Genomic DNA, 22,559 nt, shown 5'->3' with positions numbered 1-22,559 from the left:
AAAGACATAGAAACATCTTGCATCAACCGGCAGAACCTCTACATCCTATTATCTCCCCATGGCCATTCATGAATGGGGGATGAATATAGTTGGAAAACTACCAGTAGCCCCAGGACGAAAAGTTTTCATGCTGGTGATGACTGATTACTTCTCCAAATGGATCGAAGCTGAAGCAGGAAAAGGAAAACATTCCAAAACACCAAGGATCCTATTACAGTAAAATTGGCTCCCAAATGGGAAGGACCATATCTTGTACATGCTGAAGCAGGAAAAGGAGCATACTGGCTAGCAATACTCAAAGGAGATGTTCTGCAAAGATCCCGAAATGATATACACCTCAAAGCGTACTACATGTAAGTAGGATCGAATGATCAACAACAAAACTAAGGTATACATGTTGTGTACCTTAAAACTTTTATTATTATTGATTTTCTCCTCGAATACATTACTAACTTAAGCATCGAAGGGGTGTTAGCTAGACTAACGCCCACCCCTAGCTAACGTTTGCTATGTAGAACAACGTACATTTAAGGATCCTTAAGAGTGAAGATCCTGAAACATCAGGATCCTCACAATCAAATATCCTGAAACATCAGTTGCCTCACAATCAAAGATCCTGGAACATCTGGATCCTCAAGTTTGAAGACCCTGAAGCACATGGATCTTGAAAAATAAAGATCTCAATACTTGGTAAACTCCATTATATTTAACAATGTAATCTCTAAACTATCATGTACACAAGCTAGAGACTGATCATCTCTCCCATGCTTAAGGTTACTTAATCCCCTCTAATGTTTAAAGAGCTAATTACTTCTTTCATACGAACTAAGGTTTATACACCTTGCTTAGACGCATGATATCTAACTATGGGATACGGGTAAGGGGATCATTTCACGATCCAGTGGCTTGGCAACCCTCTTATCTTTAAACATAAGTTGAGATCCTTAAGGCTTATAACATTTTCATGTTATCTAGAAATCGGGATCCTACCCTAGTGATTACTAAAGATTTATAACATTTTCATGTTATCCAGAAATCGGGATCGTACCCCAGTGATTACTTAAGGTTTATAACATTTCTGTAATACCCGATTCCTGGTATGTCTTTAATTCAAGAATTTTATGTATTTTCTCTGGGACTCGACGAGTTGGTGGCCCAACTCGTCGAGTAGAGACGGGATCTGCGGGAAGTTTAAGTGACCTACTCGACGAGTCGGAGACTGACTCGGCGAGTAGGTGTTGTTTGGGTAAAACCCTAAATTTGAGGGTTTGCACCCTATTTAAACGTCTTATTGCAGTCTCCATCATCCCTTATGCTCCCAGAACACCTCATATCGAAACCCTAGCCGCTTTGAGTGATCTAAGGCCATTTTTGGTGCTTTTGGGTGGTTTGTGAAGCTTGAAAGGAAGGAAGAAGCTTGGGAATCCGAGTTGGGGCTTGTAGATCCAGAGGTCTTATTCCATCCTCAGCTCAATCAAGGTAAATGGCCCCTGTTTTGGTCTTCCATTTGGTTGTTAATCTTTAGGGCTTAGATTTTGGGTGCATTTAGGGCTTTCTAAGCCATTTTCGGATTTATGAAGTGATTCATGGAGTTCTACTTTCAGATCTGAGTCATTGGAGGGTCTCATGGAATAAAGGTGCCAAGTCTATGGCCATGAGAGCCCCATGATCATTGTAGATCAACTTTTATGGATTTTTTAGCCAAAAACCCCATGCATGTGTACGAAGTTTGGGACTTTACGTATAAAATGGACATTATGAGGCCAGATCTATGGTTTTGACGTGTTAAGACCCGTTTAAATCGACTGTATAGTAAGGGTCAAAAAGGGACTCGACGAGTTGTTCTTGGAACTCGGCGAGTCGGTGTGTAATGACCACTAAATCCTTTTTGTGGATGGACCAGTGGTTCGGGAAGGAAGTCCCGTAAATGTTTAGACTCGTAAAGGGACCTGGGAATCATGGGACTAGACGAGCGTATGAACAGACTCGGCGAGTCCAAGGAAATCTCCCAGCCTTTGAAGATGAACTCGACGAGTTGTTTATACAACTCGGCGAGTCATAAACTAGACATGTTCTTATAAGGGAGATGAACTCGCCGAGTTTTTATTGGAACTTGGTGAGTTGGATGAAGATGGTCCTGATGGTTTGAATGAAGGAGAACTCGACGAGTACTCGCTAGACTCGATGAGTGGTGTCGGGGTTGGATTGGGTTAGTGGAGCATGGACTCGACGAGTTGGTAGACCAACTCAGCGAGTTAGGCCGACTGGATGTTGACTTTGACCAATGTTGACTTTGCCTGGTTTTGGTATTGACCCTGGTTGGGTTGTATGTTCGGTTTGATGACTTGAAGGTTGTCGTGTAGGGATTGAGGAGTCGAGGAGAGCCGGCCTTCATGCCGACGACAGTTCAGACAATACACGACATCGAGGTGAGTTACCTTCCAGTAAAAGTGGGTTTAAGGCACCAAGGCCGACCCACTATTTATTGTTAGTTGAGACGATTATCTTTGTGATAATTGTCGGGTCTGTTATTGTTGGTTATGTGGGTATGCTAGTTTGCCAGTTACTATGTTATATGAGATAGTATCAGTAGTAGGGGACTAGTCCCCGATCCGGTCGCTAGGACCAATGGGTAGGTCGGTCACCCCAGATATGTCTGACAGCATGATTATGATATGATATTATGTGTTAGTAGTAGGGGTGAAATAGTCCCCGTGTTCGGTTGAGATAGACCGGAGAGTAGGTCGGCACCCCAGAATAGCTTGACATGGGTAGGTCAGCACCCCAGAATAGCTTGATGTGGGTAGGTCAGCACCCCATAATGGCTTGACATGGGAAGGTCAGCACCCCATAATGGCTTGACATGGGTAGGACGGGCGCCCTAGAATTGCCCGGTAGTATGTATGTTATGTGGTTGTATGGTATGTGGTATGATGGGGGAAGTCAGTAAGCTTTGTGCTTACAGTTTTAGTTTTGGTTTCAGGTACCTCTTCTTCTAAGGGTTGTATGGTATGTGGTATGATGGGGGAACACACACACACATGGTTTCCGCATGGAGTTTTCTGGGGATGTACTATGATTTATTTCACTTTTGACGATATGATTTTCAGACACTTTGTTATGTTTGTTTTGCAAATGACATGGCATGGGAAATGTTTTGGTGAACTAAATTGTGAAATACTAAATTAAAAATGAAATTTTTGGGCTTGAATTTTGGGATGTTACAAGTTGGTATCAGAGCCGTGGTTTGAGGGATTCGGACACACCCTCGGGGGCGTCTGGACTCAAACCGAGGGATTAAAAGATTTTTCATAAAGGAAAATGGTTTTCTAAAATTCAAGTTAAGGAATTTGAGAAAGAACAAGGTGTGTGATGCGTGCGACCGACCGAGCTCAAGTATGTTTTCCCCAAGATACCCATACTTGTTATGTTATGACATGTGATATATGATTCTGAGAATTGCATGCTAGACTAGGGCTAAGGATCTAGGAGGATGCCTTGAATGCCTGTTGTATGAGTTGTATGCTAGGACAGTCTAGTCAGTAGTAGGATAGCCTGGTTAGGTTATGATTGATGTAGTTACTCAATGCACGAATGCTGCTTGCTTTGTGCTATAAGGGTCCTGACTAACTTTACCTAACTAGTGAGGGGATATGTATCAGTATCTGCAAACTAGTTAGGGAAGGGTGGTAGGGACTCCTAGTGCAGATGATGGCGGAGAGTAGGTCGGAGAGTGTCCTAGGAAAGCCTAGGACGAGATTAGTTGGAAAGGGATATTGGTTAAGGGACTTGGCAAAGTCGAGGCAATCCTTGAGGAAAGTACGGATAGATATGGAAGGTAGTATGGGCCCGTACTACTGGAAGCAGAGGATCCGTACTCGAGTCAGGGAGGGCCGAGATGGAACCAGGAAACTTGGAGAGTGTGTGAGACCTCTCGAGAGTATGTATGATCATGACGATTGCATGTTTATTTTCAGTATGGTGGTTACACGACATGGAGCAGGAGGTTCTGGATCAGGATCAGGATCGGGCTCGGGTGCAGGATCCGAGCAGGTTCATGACGGGCTACGCGAGTTCATCACGTATGAGATTACAAGAGGCATCCTTGAGTCGACCCCGGTCATTTTCGGGTCGATCAAGGAGGGGATTGTGGAGCTGATGGAGGATCGCCTCCGATCATTCAGGAGTGACTTGGCGTCTGGCCAAGCGGGTACGCGCACACTGTCCTTTAAGGAATTCAGAGGGAGTGGTGCGCCGGATTTTCATGGGGTAAAGGACCCCATTGCTGCCAGGAGATGGATCACAGACATTGAGTCTGCGCAGTTGACGAGCTTCTGGCCGGAAGGGTCGAAGGTCCGCTTTGCTGCGATATGTTTGAGGGACAAAGCTAGAGACTGGTGGGAGTCGGTTGGTGACTCGTTGGGAGCTCCAGCCGTCGAGGCTATGACGTGGTCAGATTTCGTGACCAGATTCAGGGATGAGTTTGCACCGGCTGTGGAGCTTCAGCAGCTGGCCAGAGAGTTTTTGGATATGAGGCAGACTACAGAGACTGTGGCGGAGATCACCGTCAAGTTCCGCGAGAGAGCATTTTTGGTACCCCTGTATGCGGGAGATGAGTAGATGCGGAAGACCCACTACCATGATATGTTGAGGGCTGATATTCGGGAGCATCTCAGCTATTCAGCCTGCCCGACCCTGGAGTCTATGATTGCCAGGGCGCGGGAGTGGGAGCTCGATTTGGAGCACGTCAGGAAGAGAAAAGCAGAGACTGAGCAGGTGACAGGGGTTTCGGGGAAGAAACCCAAGGGATCCGACGTTAGGTCGAAGGGCCAGCCAGGCCAGAGCCGCTACAGGAAATGCGGCAAGCCGCATGAAGGAGCTTGTAGAGCGGGAGCGATCGGCTGCTATAAGTGTGGCAAGACGGGGCACTTTGGCAGAGATTGTACTGCTCCCACCCCTACAGTGCAGATGTCAGACCTGATTTGCTTCCATTGCAATCAGAGGGGCCATAAGAAGGCTAACTGCCCTAGATTGACAGCAGCGACAGCAGCAGCGCCAGCGGTAGCGCCGACTCCAGTGACAACGCGGGTTATAGATGGCCGGAAGGCCAAGGTAGAGGCTCCAGTGGTGCGGAGCCAAGCATTTCAGTTGACAGCCGAGGAGGCATGCGCTGCACCTGATGTGGTGACGGGTATGATTTCTTTTTTATGCTTTTATGTTATGTCGATGTGATTTTGATATGCTATGTATGTGCTCTGTTTAGGATCGTTCCATATGAACGGTATCCCAGTTCGGGTATTGTTTTATTCGGGTGCTACCCGATCGTTTGTCTCTCTTGCGCTTAGCAAGAAGTTTCCTGAGTCTTCGGGCATGTTGGATTGCCCTTTAGAGGGCGAGATTATGGACGACCGGTCAGTGCGAGGATCTGAGGTCTACCGAGATTGTGTTTTGAGGCTGTTCGAAGAACGTTACCTGGTAGACTTGGTTCCCATACCTTTGCGAGGGAACAAGGTTATTATTGGTATGGATTGGCTAAGCCCCAATGAGGCAGTGATTGACTGCGCGCAGCAGTTGGTGCAGATCAGGACCCCAAGTGGGGGAGAGCTGGCGATTCAGGGCTAGATGCCACAGCGAGGACCAACTTTAAGTTCAGCAGCGAGAGCTAGGCACTACTTTCAGCAGGGTTGTGCAGGATTTGTCGCCTATGTTATGGATACCCGGGCAGCGGGTAAGGCGACAGTGGGCGATGTGCCAGTGTTTCGAGAGTTTGCGGATGTATTCCCCGAGGAGTTTCCTGGGATACCTCCGGAAAGGAAGGTAGAGTTCGGGATCGACCTAGTCCCTGGTGCGGCTCCGATAGCCAAGGCACGGTGTCGGTTGGCTCCTCCTGAGATGCAGGAGTTGTCTACACAGCTGCAGGAGCTGTTAGACAAGGGATTCATTAGACCGAGCAGTTCACCCTGGGGAGCCACGATTCTGTTTGTGAAAAAGAAGGATAGGTCACATCGGATGTGTATAGATTATCGGGAGCTGAATAAGGTAACGGTGAAGAATCGTAACCCACTTCCGAGGATTGATGACCTCTTTGATCAGCTACAGGGAGCATCTTGGTTCTCCAAGATTGATTTGCGTTCAGGGTATCATCAGATGAGGGTTAGAGAGGAGGATGTGTAGAAGACTGTGTTTCGGACGCGTTATGGCCACTATGAGTTCGTGGTGATGCCTTTCGGGCTCACCAATGATCCTGTCGCGTTCATGGACCGCATGAACTGCGTGTGCAGACTGATGTTGGGTCGGTACGTGATAGTTTTCATCGATGACATCTTGGTTTCTTCCAAGACATGAGAGCAACATGAGGAACACTTGCGAGAGGTTCTAGACACTTTGAGGAGGGAGAGCTTGTATGCTAAGTTCTCTAAGTGTGAGTTCTGGTTGTGCGAGGTGCAGTTTCTTGGGCACCTTGTCAACCAGGACGAGATATCAGTTAATACGGCCAAGGTGGAGGTCGTGATGAGGTGGGAAGTCCCGATGTCTCCATCCAAGATTCGGAGCTTCCTGGGATTGGCAGGCTACTATCGGAGATTCATTCAGGACTTCTCCAAGATAGGCGTGCCCCTGACCAGACTGACAAGGAAATTCGTGGTCTTTTGTTGGGGGCCTGAGCAGCAGGCTGCGTTTGAGATATTGAGACAGAGATTGTGCGAGGCGCCAATCTTAGCCCTGCCGGAGGGCATGGAGGATTTTGTTGTATACTGCGACGCGTCCATCTCAGGTTTGGGCGTGATATTGATGCAGAGGGGGCATGTTATTGATTATGCTTCGAGGCAGTTGAAGCCTCACGAGGCGAATTACCCGACGCACGATTTGGAGCTGGGGGCTGTTGTTTTCACCCTCAAGATTTGGCGTCATTACCTCTGTGGGGTTTGTTGTACTATTTACACGGACCACAACAGCTTGAGGTATCTCATGGACCAACGAAATCTGAATATGAGGCAGCGTCGGTGGCTTGATGTGGTGAAGGATTATGATTGTGAGATCCTCTACCACCCGGGGAAGGCCAATGTCGTGGCCGATGCGCTTAGCGGAAAGGCAGCGCCGATCAGGGGCATCTGTATGAGGATGACAGTTGTGGCTCCACAGTTGGAGCAGATTCGGGAGGCCCAGAAGGAGGCCATGAAGGAGCAACATCGGAAGAGCGAGCGAATTGTGGGCCAGGTTTCCTCCTTCGACTATGATAGCCGAGGATTGTTGACTCTTCACCGTAGGGTGTGAGTCCCTTATCATGGGGGTGTGTGCCAGGTATTGATGGCAGAGGCGCACAACTCCAAGTTCTCTATCCATCCTGGGGCGACGAAGATGTACATGGATCTTCATCTCGATTATTGATGGCCCTGTATGAAGAGGGACATAGCTTGGGTTGTGGAAAGGTGCCTGACCTGTAGGAAGGTCAAGGCTGAGCACCAGAGACCTCACGGCAAGGTCCAGCCGTTGGATATCCCGCTGTGGAAGTGGGAGGATATTACTATGGACTTCATTATGAAGCTTCCCAGGACCGCGCGAGGAGTGGATTCGATTTGGGTCATCGTTGATCGATTGACCAAGAACGCCCATTTTATTCTGATTCAGGAGAGTATTTCTGCCGAAAAGTTAGCCGACATCTATATTAGGGAGGTAGTGGCGCGGCACGTGGTGCCAGTTTCAGTGATCTCAGATAGGGATGTACGGTTCACTTCCAGGTTTTGGAAGAAGTTTCACAACGAGCTGGGTACTCGTCTGCATTTTAGTACCGCCTTTCACCCGTAGACGGATGGTCAGAGCGAGCGGACCATCCACACTCTAGAGGATATGCTGCGGGCGTGTGTTTTGGACATCAGAGGTAGTTGGGATACTTACCTTCCTTTGGCAGAGTTTTCTTATAATAACAGTTATCATGCGAGCATCGACCGTCTGTAAGTCCCGATCTATAGATCCAAATCAGTAATCAATGAATTGCAAACAATCAAACAGAGTGTAGAAGGAGTAGAAGGTAAATCAAACCAAGCATGCACACATCTATTACGTATAAATGTCGGGTACACCTTGGGAAACACACACACATACGTCACTCTTTTCTGAAACACTGACACAACCTATTTATACCACATGAAGCAGCACACAAGTGTGCAGCCGCACCCACGTGTACGGCCACACACAGCGTGTGTGGCCGCACACACGTGTATGGCCGCACACAAGTGTGCAGCCGCACACACGTGTACGGCCACACACAGCGTGTGCAGCCGCACACACGTGTATGGCCGCACACAAGTCTGCAGCCGCACACACGTGTACGGCCACAAACACGTGTATGGCCGCACACACCCACTAACAAACCACAACCACCACAACACACTCTAACATCCTACCAAGACCTATACATTAGAATGCCTAGCCCAAACCACAAAAGTATAGCCTATCAATCTCCCCCTTGGTTTGCGGCTAGCATGAATCAGTCTTTATCAATAATGAGCACATGTTGTAGATGAAGGAGTCTCTGTGGTTTGAGTTGGGTCAGGAGAAAGTACTCCCATCCTTGGATCATTTCTGCGTCTCTTCAAAGGAGGCTGGGAGGTCAGAGTTGTCAGGGAATCACTTGTAATAGGCTCGGATGCAGGAACCACATTATCAAGGGGAGGAGTCCCTGATGATGTGTCCATATGAGTTGAAGAATCAGCCATCTAAACGGTAGACGGAGGCACAGTCTCTTGAGCATCAGCTTTCTCCCTTATCTCCGGTGTTTGATTGGCACCATCATCGATATCTTTGAAGAAGTCATCAGATATCACCTCCTAGCACATCACTTTACAATAATATTTTTGATTTTTCTGTTTCTCTAATGTTTTTGGATTTTCTGATTTTCTATTGTTTTTGGATTTTATGATTTTCTAATTTTTGTTTGGTTTTGGTTTATTTCTCCCCCTAAATTTGTGCATGGGTGAGAATGAAATTGAAATGCGCAAATTTAAACTAACCTAAACAAAAAATTAATCCTCAAAGCGAATAATTTTCAAAAAATTTACCAGCACATCGAATCGAGCTTTGTTAAACGGCTTAGTGAACAGATCCGTCACATTATTAGTAGCGGGAACCTGTTCTAGCCGAATGAGCGAGCGCTCATAACAATCTCTAATAAAATGAACTTTGATGTCGATGTGCTTGGTTTTTGAGTACTGGACCGGATTTTTAGCAATTTGAATCGCAACCCCATTATCACAGAAAATAGGGGTTTCTTGAAAGATCAAACCGTAATCCAACTGTTGATGTTGGATCCATATGACTTGAGAACAACAAGCAAACCTAGCTACGTATTCTGCTTTTGCTATTGAGGTCGAGACAGTATGCTGCTTCTTGCACTGCCAGGAGACCAACCTATCTCCGAGAAATTTACATCCGCCTGAAGTTGATTTCCTGTCAAGTTCGCAGCCGCTATAATTGCTGTCTGTAAAAGCATAAAGATCAAATTCTGAATTTTTCGGATACCAAAGACTCAATTTTCGGCTGCCTTTGAGATACCGAAAAATCCTTTTAACAGCAATAAGATGAGACAGTTTAGGATTAGCCTGGTAGCGTGCGCATTGACAGACCGCAAACATAACGTCTGGGCGACTTGCAGTCAGATACATCAGCGATCCGATCATCGATCTGTAGTACGTTTGATCTACGGATTTGCCTTCAAGATCAGGAGTCAACAGTGGCCTCTCCGCCATGGGCGTCAAAGCAGGTTTGGCGTCTCTGAAGCCGAACTTCTCGAGCATATCGTCCACATATTTGGCTTGATGAATCAGGATTCCGGCTGAAGATTGTTTGACCTGAAGCCCCAAAAACGTGGTCATTTCCCCCAATGAACTCATCTTGAATCGCATTTTCATGACGTCCTTGAACTCCGTGCATAGCTGAGGACTCGTCAACCCGAAAATGATGTCATCCACATAGATTTGAACAAGAATTTGATCTGGACCGACATGCTTGATGAATAGGGTCTGATCAATAGTGTCGCGTGAGTAGCCATGATTGAGCAAGTGCTATGAAAGGGTAGCGTACCAGGCCCTAGGAGCTTGATGCAGCCCATACAAAGCCTTGTCTAAATTGTAGACATGGTTGGGAAGTTTTGAGTTAACAAACCCAGGAGGTTGGTCAACATAAATCTCCTCCTTCACCTTGTCGTACAAAAAAGCCGTCTTGACGTCCATTTGGTATACGATGAGGTTCATGTAGGAAGCATGGGCGAGGAAGATACGGAAAGCCTCCAAACGCGCCACCGAAGCATAGACTTCTGTATAATCAAGACCCTCAATTTGCCTGAACCCACGGACTACCAATCTCGCCTTATTACGGACAATGACACCCGAATCGTCTTGCTTGTTACGAAACACCCATCTGGTGTCGAGAAATTTCTTGCCTCTAGGCAGCTCCACCAACTTCCAAACCCCAAGCTTCTCGAATTGATTGAGCTCGCATTCATGGCATCCACCCAGCTGGGCTCATTCAAAGCCATTTCGAAGTTTTTGGGCTCTATTTGAGAAATGAAGCAAGAATAAAGACATGTGTTGACGTCTCCACTCTGGCTTCTCGTTTGAACTCCGTCGCCCAGCTGGCCAATAACGTTCTCTATGGGGTGATCGCGCTGTATGCTAGAGGGGATTTCGTGACTGATGTCATTGAGTGAAACAGGAAGAGTATGAATATTAACCACTCCTTCATGTGCTGAAGAATCCACGGTAGATGTACCAGCTTCGTTTGGTGGATTTGCTACAAACTCATCAGCGATTTGATCGGGAAAGAGAAGGTCCATCAGATTCTGAGTGACAGCGAAAGCATCTTGGTTCATGAACTCTCTTTCGATCGGAGTTAGAGGAGTAGCATCAGCATCTGGAGCAGATTGTTGTGTTGAGGACTCAGGAGAAGCAATTTGAACAGTAGACTCCACCGGAGGATCAGTAGCAGAAACCAATGGTGGTCTGTAGACAACCTCTTCATCTTCGTCTTCAGTAATAGTCTTCGAGCAAGAGGTAGACCCAGCTTGGTTATTAGACGACACACAAAACGATTTGAATAGTGATGTGTAGTCAAATAGCCAATCCGGACCCACACTAGCGTCCGTTTCATTCTCTTCAAGCCAGCGAACATCGAAAGACTCCACTATTTGTTTCGTCTTCTTGTTGTATACCCGGTAAGCAGTACGAGCAGCATAACCGACAAAGTAACAATCATCGGCTTTTGCATTGAATTTTGGGTTGGATTCCAAGTGGAGAAGGGTGCAAGGGCAGCCAAATACTCGGAAATGGCTGACAGATGGCTTGTGTCCATAGAGAATCTCATACGATGTTTTCATCTGGGTTTTGTTGATCAGGACATGATTTTGAATGTAGCACGCAGTGTTGATCGACTCCACCCAAAAGAAAACTAGAAGTTTAGAATCACAGAGCATCGTCCTTGCTGCGTCTTGTAGCGTCCGATTCCTCCGCTCAGCAACACCATTTTGTTGTGGTGTCCGAACAGAACTATACTGACGCACAATACCCTTCTCAGCGCAAAAATGATCAAGAACAACGTTCTTGAACTCTGTTCCAATATCTGTACGTAGCGCTTTCACTCGGTGGTTGGTTTGGTTCTCGATCATTACAATGAACTTCTTGATGAGGTCAGCGATCCCAGCTTTGTTGGACAGAAAGAAGACCCACGTGAAACGAGAGAAATCGTCTATCACAACGAGACAATACGAATTTCGGTTGATGCTGAGTACGTTGACCGGACCAAACAAGTCCATGTGCAACAACTGGAGCACCTCATTGATGGAGTTGACCTGCTTTGGTAGATGTGCTTTCCGATGGTGTTTGCCTTGAGCACAGGAAACACATTTTTCAAAAGTAATAAAATATCTGACAGGTAGACCGTGGACCATTTCGTTCTTAGCAAGCCGGTTTAGGTTCTTTGCATTTGCATGGCCAAGTCGACGATGCCACAACATTGCGTTTTGTTCTGAGACTCTTGAAAAGAGACAAGTGACTTCATCAGGCACATTACTGTTCATGTCGATAATATAGGCATTCCCATCCCGCTTAGATTTGACGAGAATCCACTCCTCCGGAATGACAATGCCTGACTTTAAGATTAGACATTCTTTATCGGTGAAGTGTGTTGAGAAACCCTTGTCACAGATTTGAGAAATGCTCAGCAGACTGTGCTTCAGCTCAGGAGCATAGTTGACATTCTCAAAACTAAGCACTCTGTTTGTCACCGTTCCTTTTTGCGTTATCTTTCCGCCTTCTCCGCCCGCGAAGGAGACATATCCCCCATTAAATGTCTGAATGTCGTGCAGTTGGGAGATATCTCCAGTCATCTGCCGGGAGCAGCCGCTGTCGACATACCAGGGTCTGATGACATTCCTCCGCAACTGTCCCTGCACGATGAGCGGAATCATTTAGATTTGGGGACCCAGGTCATTACAGTCCTGCGTTGACCCTTTACTTTCACAGATTTTTTCTTTGATTTCTCTTTTTCAATAGATACAGAGGATGATGATGACTTATCAGATTTTAATTTTGGCATCCATTGAAAATTAGGTTTTGAAACATTTTTCGTTTGAGTTTGCTTCGAGTCGGTGGATTTTCTACTCGAAGAGTTTGAAGATCCAGACCTACTCTTTGACGAAATCGACTTTGGCTTAGCTTGGGTTGATTTAGGCAAACAGTTTGTGAATTTATTGAAAACCTGTTTCTTCTTTTGAAAACTTGCCATTTTCTTATTTTGTTTTGTTTTCCAGTCATCATCTCAAGAGCGAGTTCTGGAGGATTTTCTAATTAACGATCGTCCTCTAGACTCATTCTCTCCCCTTTTTGACATGTGATGCACAAACATCCGGTTTGGGCAATTTCTGGCAATATGACCAGCAGTACCACAGTTGAAACAGATTTGTTTATTATCATTTGAAGTGGTACTGCTCTTGTCAGATTTCTGGTTTTTCTTATCTTTTCTAGCGTTATCACATTTGCAAGAACAAGCACTAGGTAGTGTTGCAAACGTGCAAGAGGTAGAGGCATTCGAATCAGATTTAGCAACATAATCAGAAACAACATCATTATTTTCAATCTTATCATTCTGAAATAACACGCCACCAGAAACAAACACATCAGTTTTAGAATTTAAGACAGACTCATCACAAAACTCAACACCAAATTTAGACACAGAGTTATTTGATTCAGACTTTTCAGCTTCATGCTCCCCCTGAACTACTGACACATCTGCACTTAAGGTAGAAATATTAGTATCCAAAATTGTTGGTTTTTGAGCATTCTAACACTCCTATGGTGTACATGCAACCCTATAAACCTTGGATCTATGTTTTCTCTATTATACATGCAAATATTAACTATTCCAAGGTTTCATCCTAACTAGCATATTATGAAGCACCTATACTACAAAGTTCTAGTTAGATGACATACCTTTTGATGTAGCTTGATGTCTTCAAGCTTTAAGAGCTTAGCCCCAATAGTGTGGAAGCCTCAAATGGAATCACAAATCACCAAAACACCTTGGAAGAACTTGAGAGAATATGTATGCACACTAAAATCGGCCCACTCTTATTTTCACACACTTGTGCCAATTTTGTGAGCCAAGGACCCCTTTATATATTATGGAGGATTAGGGTTACATCCATGTAAACCCTAATCCCCATGACCTTTCATTTACATAGGATCCATGGGTTAAAAGCTCCATGGACCATCCATGAAAGCTTAGCCCAACCTAAATGAACTTGACCCATTCCATATATATAAGAGTCCATATTTAATTAGTTCTTTTTGATCACTTAATTAATTCTAAATTAATTCTTGATCAATACTAATTATATAATATGATTCCATATTAATATATTAGAACTTATAATATATTAATATAAATCATAAATATACTATTCTCAAAAGACTATCCATATAAATTGTGTCGGTGAAGTGCAACCCAAATGGACCATGCCGGGTCGGGTCAAGTACATACCAAATATTGTTATGGACTTAGACATTAATCAAACAGTCTCCCACTTGGATAAGTCTAAAACTATTATTGAGTATGTCTTCAAAACCTAACTAGCAGTCGTAGCTCTTAAAGCCGCTGTCGAACTCTGACCTTGTCAATGACTTGTCCATTAGATAACGTATCATATATTCCTCCATTCTAGATATCATATGGACTGAGACATGGAATATAATCATTCTCTCTGTCCATTTGTTGTTTCCCGATTTTCGATTTATGATGACTGACTGATTGAACAAATCAAATAAGTCCTGGCTTGGCCAAGCACTCACATGTGTCATCGCTAAATCATCTAGGGGCCCACCGATATCGCTTTTATCCCGAACGTAAAAGGAATGGATAAACTTCGACTCATATGGCTTGTTCTACTACTTGTTGAATCATACACAAAGGCACGTTTTATAACATCGAGTTACCAAATGCGTTTTCGTGCAATCAATGTATAACCAACTCATAGTAACAACTCATATCTCTAGGTTTGAAGAATATAAAATATTATCGTCTCATGATCACTCATGATAAAATCCATGAAGTGATTCAAATGAGCGCGGGTTGAATCCAATACTCAGAACTTATGAGCACTCATGAGTGTTGTAGCACCACTTTGTCCACCAACTTGGACCTCTACAAACCAACCCATGATAGTCTTGATTCATATCTACTTCCAACATATGACCGACTATGGATGGTTTGAATAACTTAATCATTCAGGAAGAGCGACTTAGTTATTCTGGAAGTCAAAACATGCAAAGTGAAACACAAGAATAAATGAATCAAATATGGTATCAAACCCTATGAATATAAATAAACACTTTTATTTATCACCATACTGATTACTCATTATTCATTGTTTCGGTTTTGTCAACTTTATACTTGAATTAAAAACACTAGTTGTCCCATGCTCCAAGCATGTACACTATGTTTTTCTTAAACAATAGCTTTGCCATACACCAAGTATGCACTCTATGTTTGTCTATGATCCTTACTTTGTGAAATAAACCAATTGAACATAATTTCAATGATTCTAATTTCACACTCCCAAATCCTTATCGAAAAATGTGAGAATTTCAAATTCCTATCATTTATCGAAATCTGTTTAGATTTTAAACTTATATGCACTGACCCTCCTGTAATGAATATGTACAAAGTCACAAAGACTTGTAAACAGTCATTATAAGGTATTACAATGGAGATCAACTCCATGGAAACTAAGTCTCATATTCAAAGTACATTGCTTTGGACATGCTTCTTGCATTAAGTTTTCTAATCTTACACATATAACTTCCACCTGTGGAGACAACTCCATATTCTCATTTTGACTATCACTTCTGAATAAGAGATGCCTTTTTTCAGAATATGTCAATATGGTCCTTCCAAAATTAGCACTATACTTCCAACTGTCCCTGAGCAACCAATCTTTGGTAAACCTCAGATTGTCCTCGACAATTGGTTAATCATTTTAGTCATATCCAATTCTAGACCTTTTCCCTTCTTAAATGCCTCTGGGCATTTGGAAAAATTTAGAAATGACAAATATTATAGCACATGCAATCAATCCTATACCCAAAGCAAATGGTACACGATTCATGATGTCTCACATAAAGACATGATTCTAGACCAGTCTTTTGCTACAATATTTTTATTTGCCATGTTTTCAAAATTTGACTATGAAGAGGGATGTCGTAATCATAATCGAATTTTAAGAACGCAATATATATAATTTCCTTAAGTTGAACCAATCCAACATGAAATTCATATATATATATATTCTTGACTAAAGATGATTAAGGTCTCAATCTAAGCCTTTAGAACTGAAATGAAGTATATCCTCTCCCTTAATTATAGCAAAACAACTTTTTCAATCCCTGCAGCCTCACGAATTGAAACTTTTGTTTTCTATAATTAACATTGCTAACTTGCAACACTAACAATAATTATCATGCTCCCACTAACATGATGATTATTAGCATAACACTTATGCTCCCACTAGCTTTGACATGTACTCAGAAATCAGCTGGACTTCTAGAAATCAATACTTTATTGACTTTCTTACCAAAGTTAAGATTTCTGATACGAGATGCTTTGATAAAACTTTATCAAAATCATACACCTTTCCTTAGATATCATGCATGTGCGTCTAAACAATTTCAGAACTATGAAAAGGGATGTCGTAATCATAGTCTTAATTGTTTAGACCTTTTGCCATCTGCTTCAAATCTACTTGGTGGAAGTGTTTCCTCACCATCATTTTCATGAATCGGAGAGAAACCTTATGACCCTTAGATTTTATGGTGTATGTGTTCTTATCCATGTGAATCGTCAAAACCATAGTCACAAGACAAGGATAATGACAAATCCAAACTCATATGGACTGAACTTATGAAATCTTAACTTCTTGCCACCTGGCAGTACAGGGCCTGCCATTGCTTCTAAGTTGTTATGCAACCAATTGAGAACTTTCAGAACTCCTATGCAAAGCCAACTTTAACTGGAATGGGCATAGAATATGTCAACACGATAGGTTATAAACCTCAAGTCGTGTGCTAGTGAAGAACCTCAGGTTTTATTCTTGATTAGTTCTTGAAATTCTTTTTAGTATCTTTAAGACTCCCACTATCCTCTTGACATATAAGACTATCTTGCCAAATATTCAAGAGATAGTGCGGATTCTTTATCAAGACAAACACTTCACCCAATTGGTCTTAGTTGGTCTTTGTTTTATCCAAAAAATCACAACTTACCAATTTCAAATGTACAAGAGTAGGACACTTTTACTCTTACATTTGACAAGTGTTTTAAACCTTTCTTTAAGATATGTCACTCAAGTTACAATCTTGGAGTATGACTCTAAGAATTGTTTTGGAACGAAGTATGACTCATCTTCCTGATCTAACCATTTCAACAATTCGTGACTCCTCTTCTTAGTCATAAGAATGCACTAAGATGACCTTTAGATGACTAATTGTGATATGATTTCTAAATCATTAAGATGATCACAAACATGATACTAAAGTACTCTCCCATCTTTTCAGATTTGAGAAACTTTTATCTTTCTGCCTAATTTGATTCTTCCCATTTGTTCTGCCATACATTGAGACTTTTCCAATGTTTCAGAAGTATACTTAAACTTGTAAGTATAACCATATTTACTAAACTTTAGTAAATCAAATAGTCTCAATGAGCTTTGTGGTGGACATGACCAGTGCACAAGAATGTGTACTCGATCCCTTTAGTCCTTCACTTGACTCACACATCCATGTGAACAAATAATTAGTCTTGATTTTCCAATGCTTGAAAGTTCTCATTCATCATACTATTCAACTTGCATGATTCCAAGTTTCGGTCCAATTGAAACTTGGGTGATGAGGAACTTTCCTGATTTGGTAAATTTAGACACTACCACAAATGAAAGAATCAAATCCATTTTCCAATACTGCTGTCAGTGGAATCATATAAGCAACAATTTTCCACAAATGCCATTGTAAGGATACTTCAAATAAACAAAATTAAACAATTTTCTTTTATTTTAAAACTTTGCGGAAAAACTTATCCTTACAATCCACATGGAAAATTGTTGTTATCTATTCCTTAGCAATATATCATAACTTCTTAAGCAACTGCTCAAAATTCTGATGCGATCGAAATCCACCTTCGCGATCAGAATCTGCATATACTTCCTTTAAGATTTCTCTCTATTCTTTGATTCTTAAAACATCAACATGTGACCCAGTCACATCATGTAATGAGGATCTCAGAATAGAACTTAACAGAGTTAGATAATGGGCTCTACTTGATGTAGAGTCAAACTTATTGACTTTAACATCCTTAGGTAAATTTGGCAGCTTTGCAATCAACGCCCCTTCCTTTGGCAAAATAAACATATGGACCCTTTGGGAATGGGACTATCTCAGACTTAGCCTTTCTCTTTACCATTTGGTCAACCGGGTTGACTATGGCCAATCCCTTTCCATTGGGAAGAGAACGCTTTTTCTGGATTTCCAGTGTCACCATTGTCACTGTCCATAAAGTTTTTGGGAAGTTGATCTTCTAATCAAATTTGCTTTACTATCGTTCCAAATCATTGCTGATTCAGCAGCACCAAGCAAATAGATATGATCACTAAGGTTCATGTCATAGTCTGTTTCATAGTAGTCCCAAAGGAACTCACAATGTGATTTAGAAAGTGATTGAACATCCAACTTTCTCAAGACTTTAACACCCAACTCTCCCGGCTTGTCAATATGTGACTTCATCTCTAAGATGTGATCACACATAGACCTTGCTTGCCATTAGGGCTTGAGTGACCTTGAACTTGTGGGTTAGGGAGAATAATTGGAGGAGGTGGAGGAAGAGAAGTATGACTTCCATGAGCCAAACTCGGGAAGTCATATTCATTAGGAAAGCTTGGTTTGGGAAGATCATTGTTGTCTAAACCAGACATCAACAATGGGAGAAATTCACGTAAAGTTGATTTAAGTCCTTAATATAACACCCAAAGTGATATATTAAGGCTAGGACCCAACAAACTATTTTATAACTTGGAAGAGGGATGCCGTAATCCAAGCTATAAAATATTTGAAGGTAGGTGAATGACGATTCACCAATTTCCACCAAGATAAACTAAATGTATTTAATTAGGTTTTTTACTTGGATTTGAAACTCCTAGATCTTTTGAGATTCATTGAACTTTTCAATGGCATGTTTCAATCTCGAGTGTGCCCTTCAGTTTTTGTGACTGGGATGCCGAGGATCACAAAACAAGGTGTGAAGTAACCATGCAAATATACTTGGTACCCTTAATATTTACCCCTCAATCGATGTGCCGGTTAACCACACGAGCTCCACCGATACTATGATAAATATTAAGTTTCTTTTTGCCTACTTTGTTAAATCCAGGTTAGTGTGCCGGTTAACCACACACGCTCCACTAACGGTTTAAACAAAGTGCAAAGTGTAATTTCATGGATTAGCACCTTATTCACATTTTCCTAAGTAACTAAGATTGGGAATTAATAAAAGGTTTATTTACTTAGTATTTATCATTATACTTATAATGAAGTGAAAATTATAGTCCTTGTCCTACCTGTTCGGCTAACGACCCTCCACCGGTCAAGGAAGCGGTGAGTGAGAGTGGACACCCATTAAACTGTCATTTTATAGTTAGTAACCTCAAACCATATATTTATGGATTAATAATACTCTTTTAATTAAACGCTTTAATTAACTATTAATAAAGTCCATAAGAGTTAATTTGGACTATTCAACAAAACATCATAATTCCAATTATTAAACTCAAAATTAAAACCATTTAATTAATTGTTTAAGTTATGAACCCAAGAGTTTTAGAATTCAATTCTTTTTTTCATAAAAAACTTTTCTCAAATTCCAAAACTTGAGGGCAAGTTTTGTAATTCTTGAAAACCTTTTGATTCCATAACTTATGGAATTAATGGTGTTTTATGATGAAACTTTCCATGTTCCATAACTTAAGAACAAGTTATGGAATTCTTTAAAACATTAACACCAAACTTTGTAACTCTATAAAAACTTTGAATAAATTTTTTTTTTTTAAAAAAAACTTTCATATCCATAACTTATGGAAGTTTCAAAAACCCTTAAGATCACAAGTTTAAAAAAAACTTTTGAGCTCCAAAATTTTATGACAAAATATGTAACTCCTTAAAACATTTAGATCAAACTTGTAAAACTAATAAAATAATCATATCATTTTATCTTTACTAAATTTGACCTAATTCAACTCATATAACAAATGATTCAAATTTTACAAATAATTCGTTTTTCACAAAACAAGTAATTATCTTAAAATTTGACAAACGTCATGTTTTTTTTTTCCTTTTTTTTCAACTTGAAAATAAAAATTTGCATCAATATAACAGAAAACAACCCATGGCTCTGATACCACTGTTGGGTTTTGAGCATTCTAACACTCCTATGGTGTACATGCAACCCTATAAACCTTGGATCTATGTTTTCTCTATAATACATGCAAATATTAACTATTCCAACGTTTCATCCTAACTAGCATATTATGAAGCACCTATACTACAAAGTTCTAGTTAGATGACATACCTTTTGATGTAGCTTGATGTCTTCAAGCTTTAAGAGCTTAGCCCCAATAGTGTGGAAGCCTCAAATGGAATCACAAATCACCAAAACACCTTGGAAGAACTTGAGAGAATATGTATGCACACTAAAATCGGCCCACTCTTATTTTCACACACTTATGCCAATTTTGTGAGCCAAGGACCCCTTTATATATTATGGAGGCTTAGGGTTACATCCATGTAAACCCTAATACCCATGACCTTTCATTTACATAGGATCCATGGGTTAAAAGCTCCATGGACCATCCATGAAAGCTTAGCCCAACCTAAATGAACTTGGCCCATTCCATATATATAAGAGTCCATATTTAATTAGTTCTTTTTGATCACTTAATTAATTCTAAATTAATTGTTGATCAATACTAATTAAATAATATGATTCCATATTAATATATTAGAACTTATAATATATTAATATAAATCATAAATATACTATTCTCAAAAGACTATCCATATAAATTGTATCGGTGAAGTGCAACCCAAATGGACCATGCCGGGTCGGGTCAAGTACATACCAAATATAGTTATGAACTTACATATTAATCCAACAAAAAACTTATCAGTAGAGCATGTTGCTTGTTCAGCAGCAGGCTTTCCATAAATCATGAAGGGTTCTCTATCAATTTCTTCTTGAGATAGAGGAATAACATTGAAAGTATGATTGAATGGAGGAGGGACATTCTCAAGACCTAATCCTACTTTCTTTTGGTTTCCACAGGTAAGGTCCTTCCACTGTATTTGTTTCTCAATCATTTTTGCAACTACTTCACTTGACCCATCGAACTTGTTAAAAATAAATTCAGTATTTTCAAGACGATTTTTCAATGAGTCAAGTTTAGCGGTCACAGCAGCAAATTTTCTTTTGATATGATCATAGTTTTCGCATTTGTTGCTGTAATCTTCTTGTAGTTTCTTAAAGTCCTTTATTTTATTCTATAATTGTGTTTTTAAAGGCTTTTGATTTTTCCTAAGTGTGTAACCCTCATACTTAAGTTCCTCGTTCTCTCTCTTGATTAATTCAATTTGCTCACATAAGAATTTAACAGGTTTTATACAAGATTGAGGGCAGCCGAATTCACTGACCTCGGGTTTAACTAGCTCAGAAGAAGTTTGCACCATGAACGCAAACTGAAGATTCATCATTTCCTCTTCCGGGTCTATTTCTGCTTCTTCCTCCAAACCATCCATGATCTGAGCAAGATGCGCATTTTCAGGTCCTGAAATATTCAGAGCATGAATTTGATCTTCCCAATCAAAGGATTGGGCTACCATCGCCAAGTTGGCAGTATGATTTCTTGAAGAAGATCCCTTGTTGACATAGGTTACCGGTACCATGGTTCTTTCAGAGTTCTCTCTTCGGTCTGGCCTTGGACACTCCCTTGCAAAATGACCAGGCTCATGGAAATTGTAGCATCTCAGCTTCCCTTTGTTGAACCCCACTTTCTAGTCAGAGTTTACACTCCATTTGTTTTTCCCTGTCTTCTTGGAGAACTGCTTTGCTCTAAAGACAGCCATGGCCATTTTCCAAGTGATGTCCATCTCCTCCACATCCTCAGGATGGATCTGGTCTAGGTCAGCAAAAGATAATTGTGGGGAAAGCTCTCCAGCCACAAAAGCGTTGTAACAGTTCACCAGACCAGTGCTGAGGGCCAGATTTTCTTCTTTTTCTTTAGAACTGAACCCTTGAGATTGACTAGGTGCAGCTGTGGATGAACCAACAATAGAACCAACTTGTTGAGATAAAGTTTGAGGTTGAGAAACAAAAGTATAGCCTATCACCGTCCTCCTTTCGAGATGTTGTATGGGAGGAAGTGCAGGACCCCGATATGCTGGGGAGAGGTCGGACAGAGAGTCATGAGGAGTACCGAAGTAGTACTCAAGACTACGGAGAGGATCCAGCAGGTTCGGAGCAGGCTTCAGACCGCTCAGAGTCGGCAGAAAAGTTATGCCGACAAGCGTCGATCGGACCTGGAATTCCAGGTCGGGGATATGGTGCTCCTGAAGGTGTCGTCTTGGAAGGGCGTCATTCGATTCAGGAAGCGGGGCAAGCTGGGCTCCAAGTACATCGAGCGGCCAGTGGCAATCCTTCACAGGAAGTCAAGGGATATGAGGAACAAGAGAGTGGAGCTGGTAAAGGTGTAGTGGCAGCACCGAAAGGGCTCAGAATGGACCTGGGAGCCGGAGGACGAAATGAGGGAGCATTACCTCGAGCTTTTTCAGGATCGAGAAGCAGACTTCGAGGACGAAGTCTAAGATAAGTGGGGGAGATTTGTAACACCCGATTCCTGGTATGTCTTTAATTAAAGAATTTTATGTATTTTCTTTAGAACTCGACGAGTTGGTGGCCCAAATCGTCGAGTAGAGACGAGA

Source organism: Lactuca virosa, chromosome 5 (assembly GCF_052849685.1).
Source record: "Lactuca virosa cultivar CGN04683 chromosome 5, Lactuca_virosa_CGN04683_v6, whole genome shotgun sequence".
In the NCBI taxonomy this organism is placed as follows: domain Eukaryota; kingdom Viridiplantae; phylum Streptophyta; class Magnoliopsida; order Asterales; family Asteraceae; genus Lactuca; species Lactuca virosa.
This window is presented reverse-complemented; position numbering follows the sequence as displayed.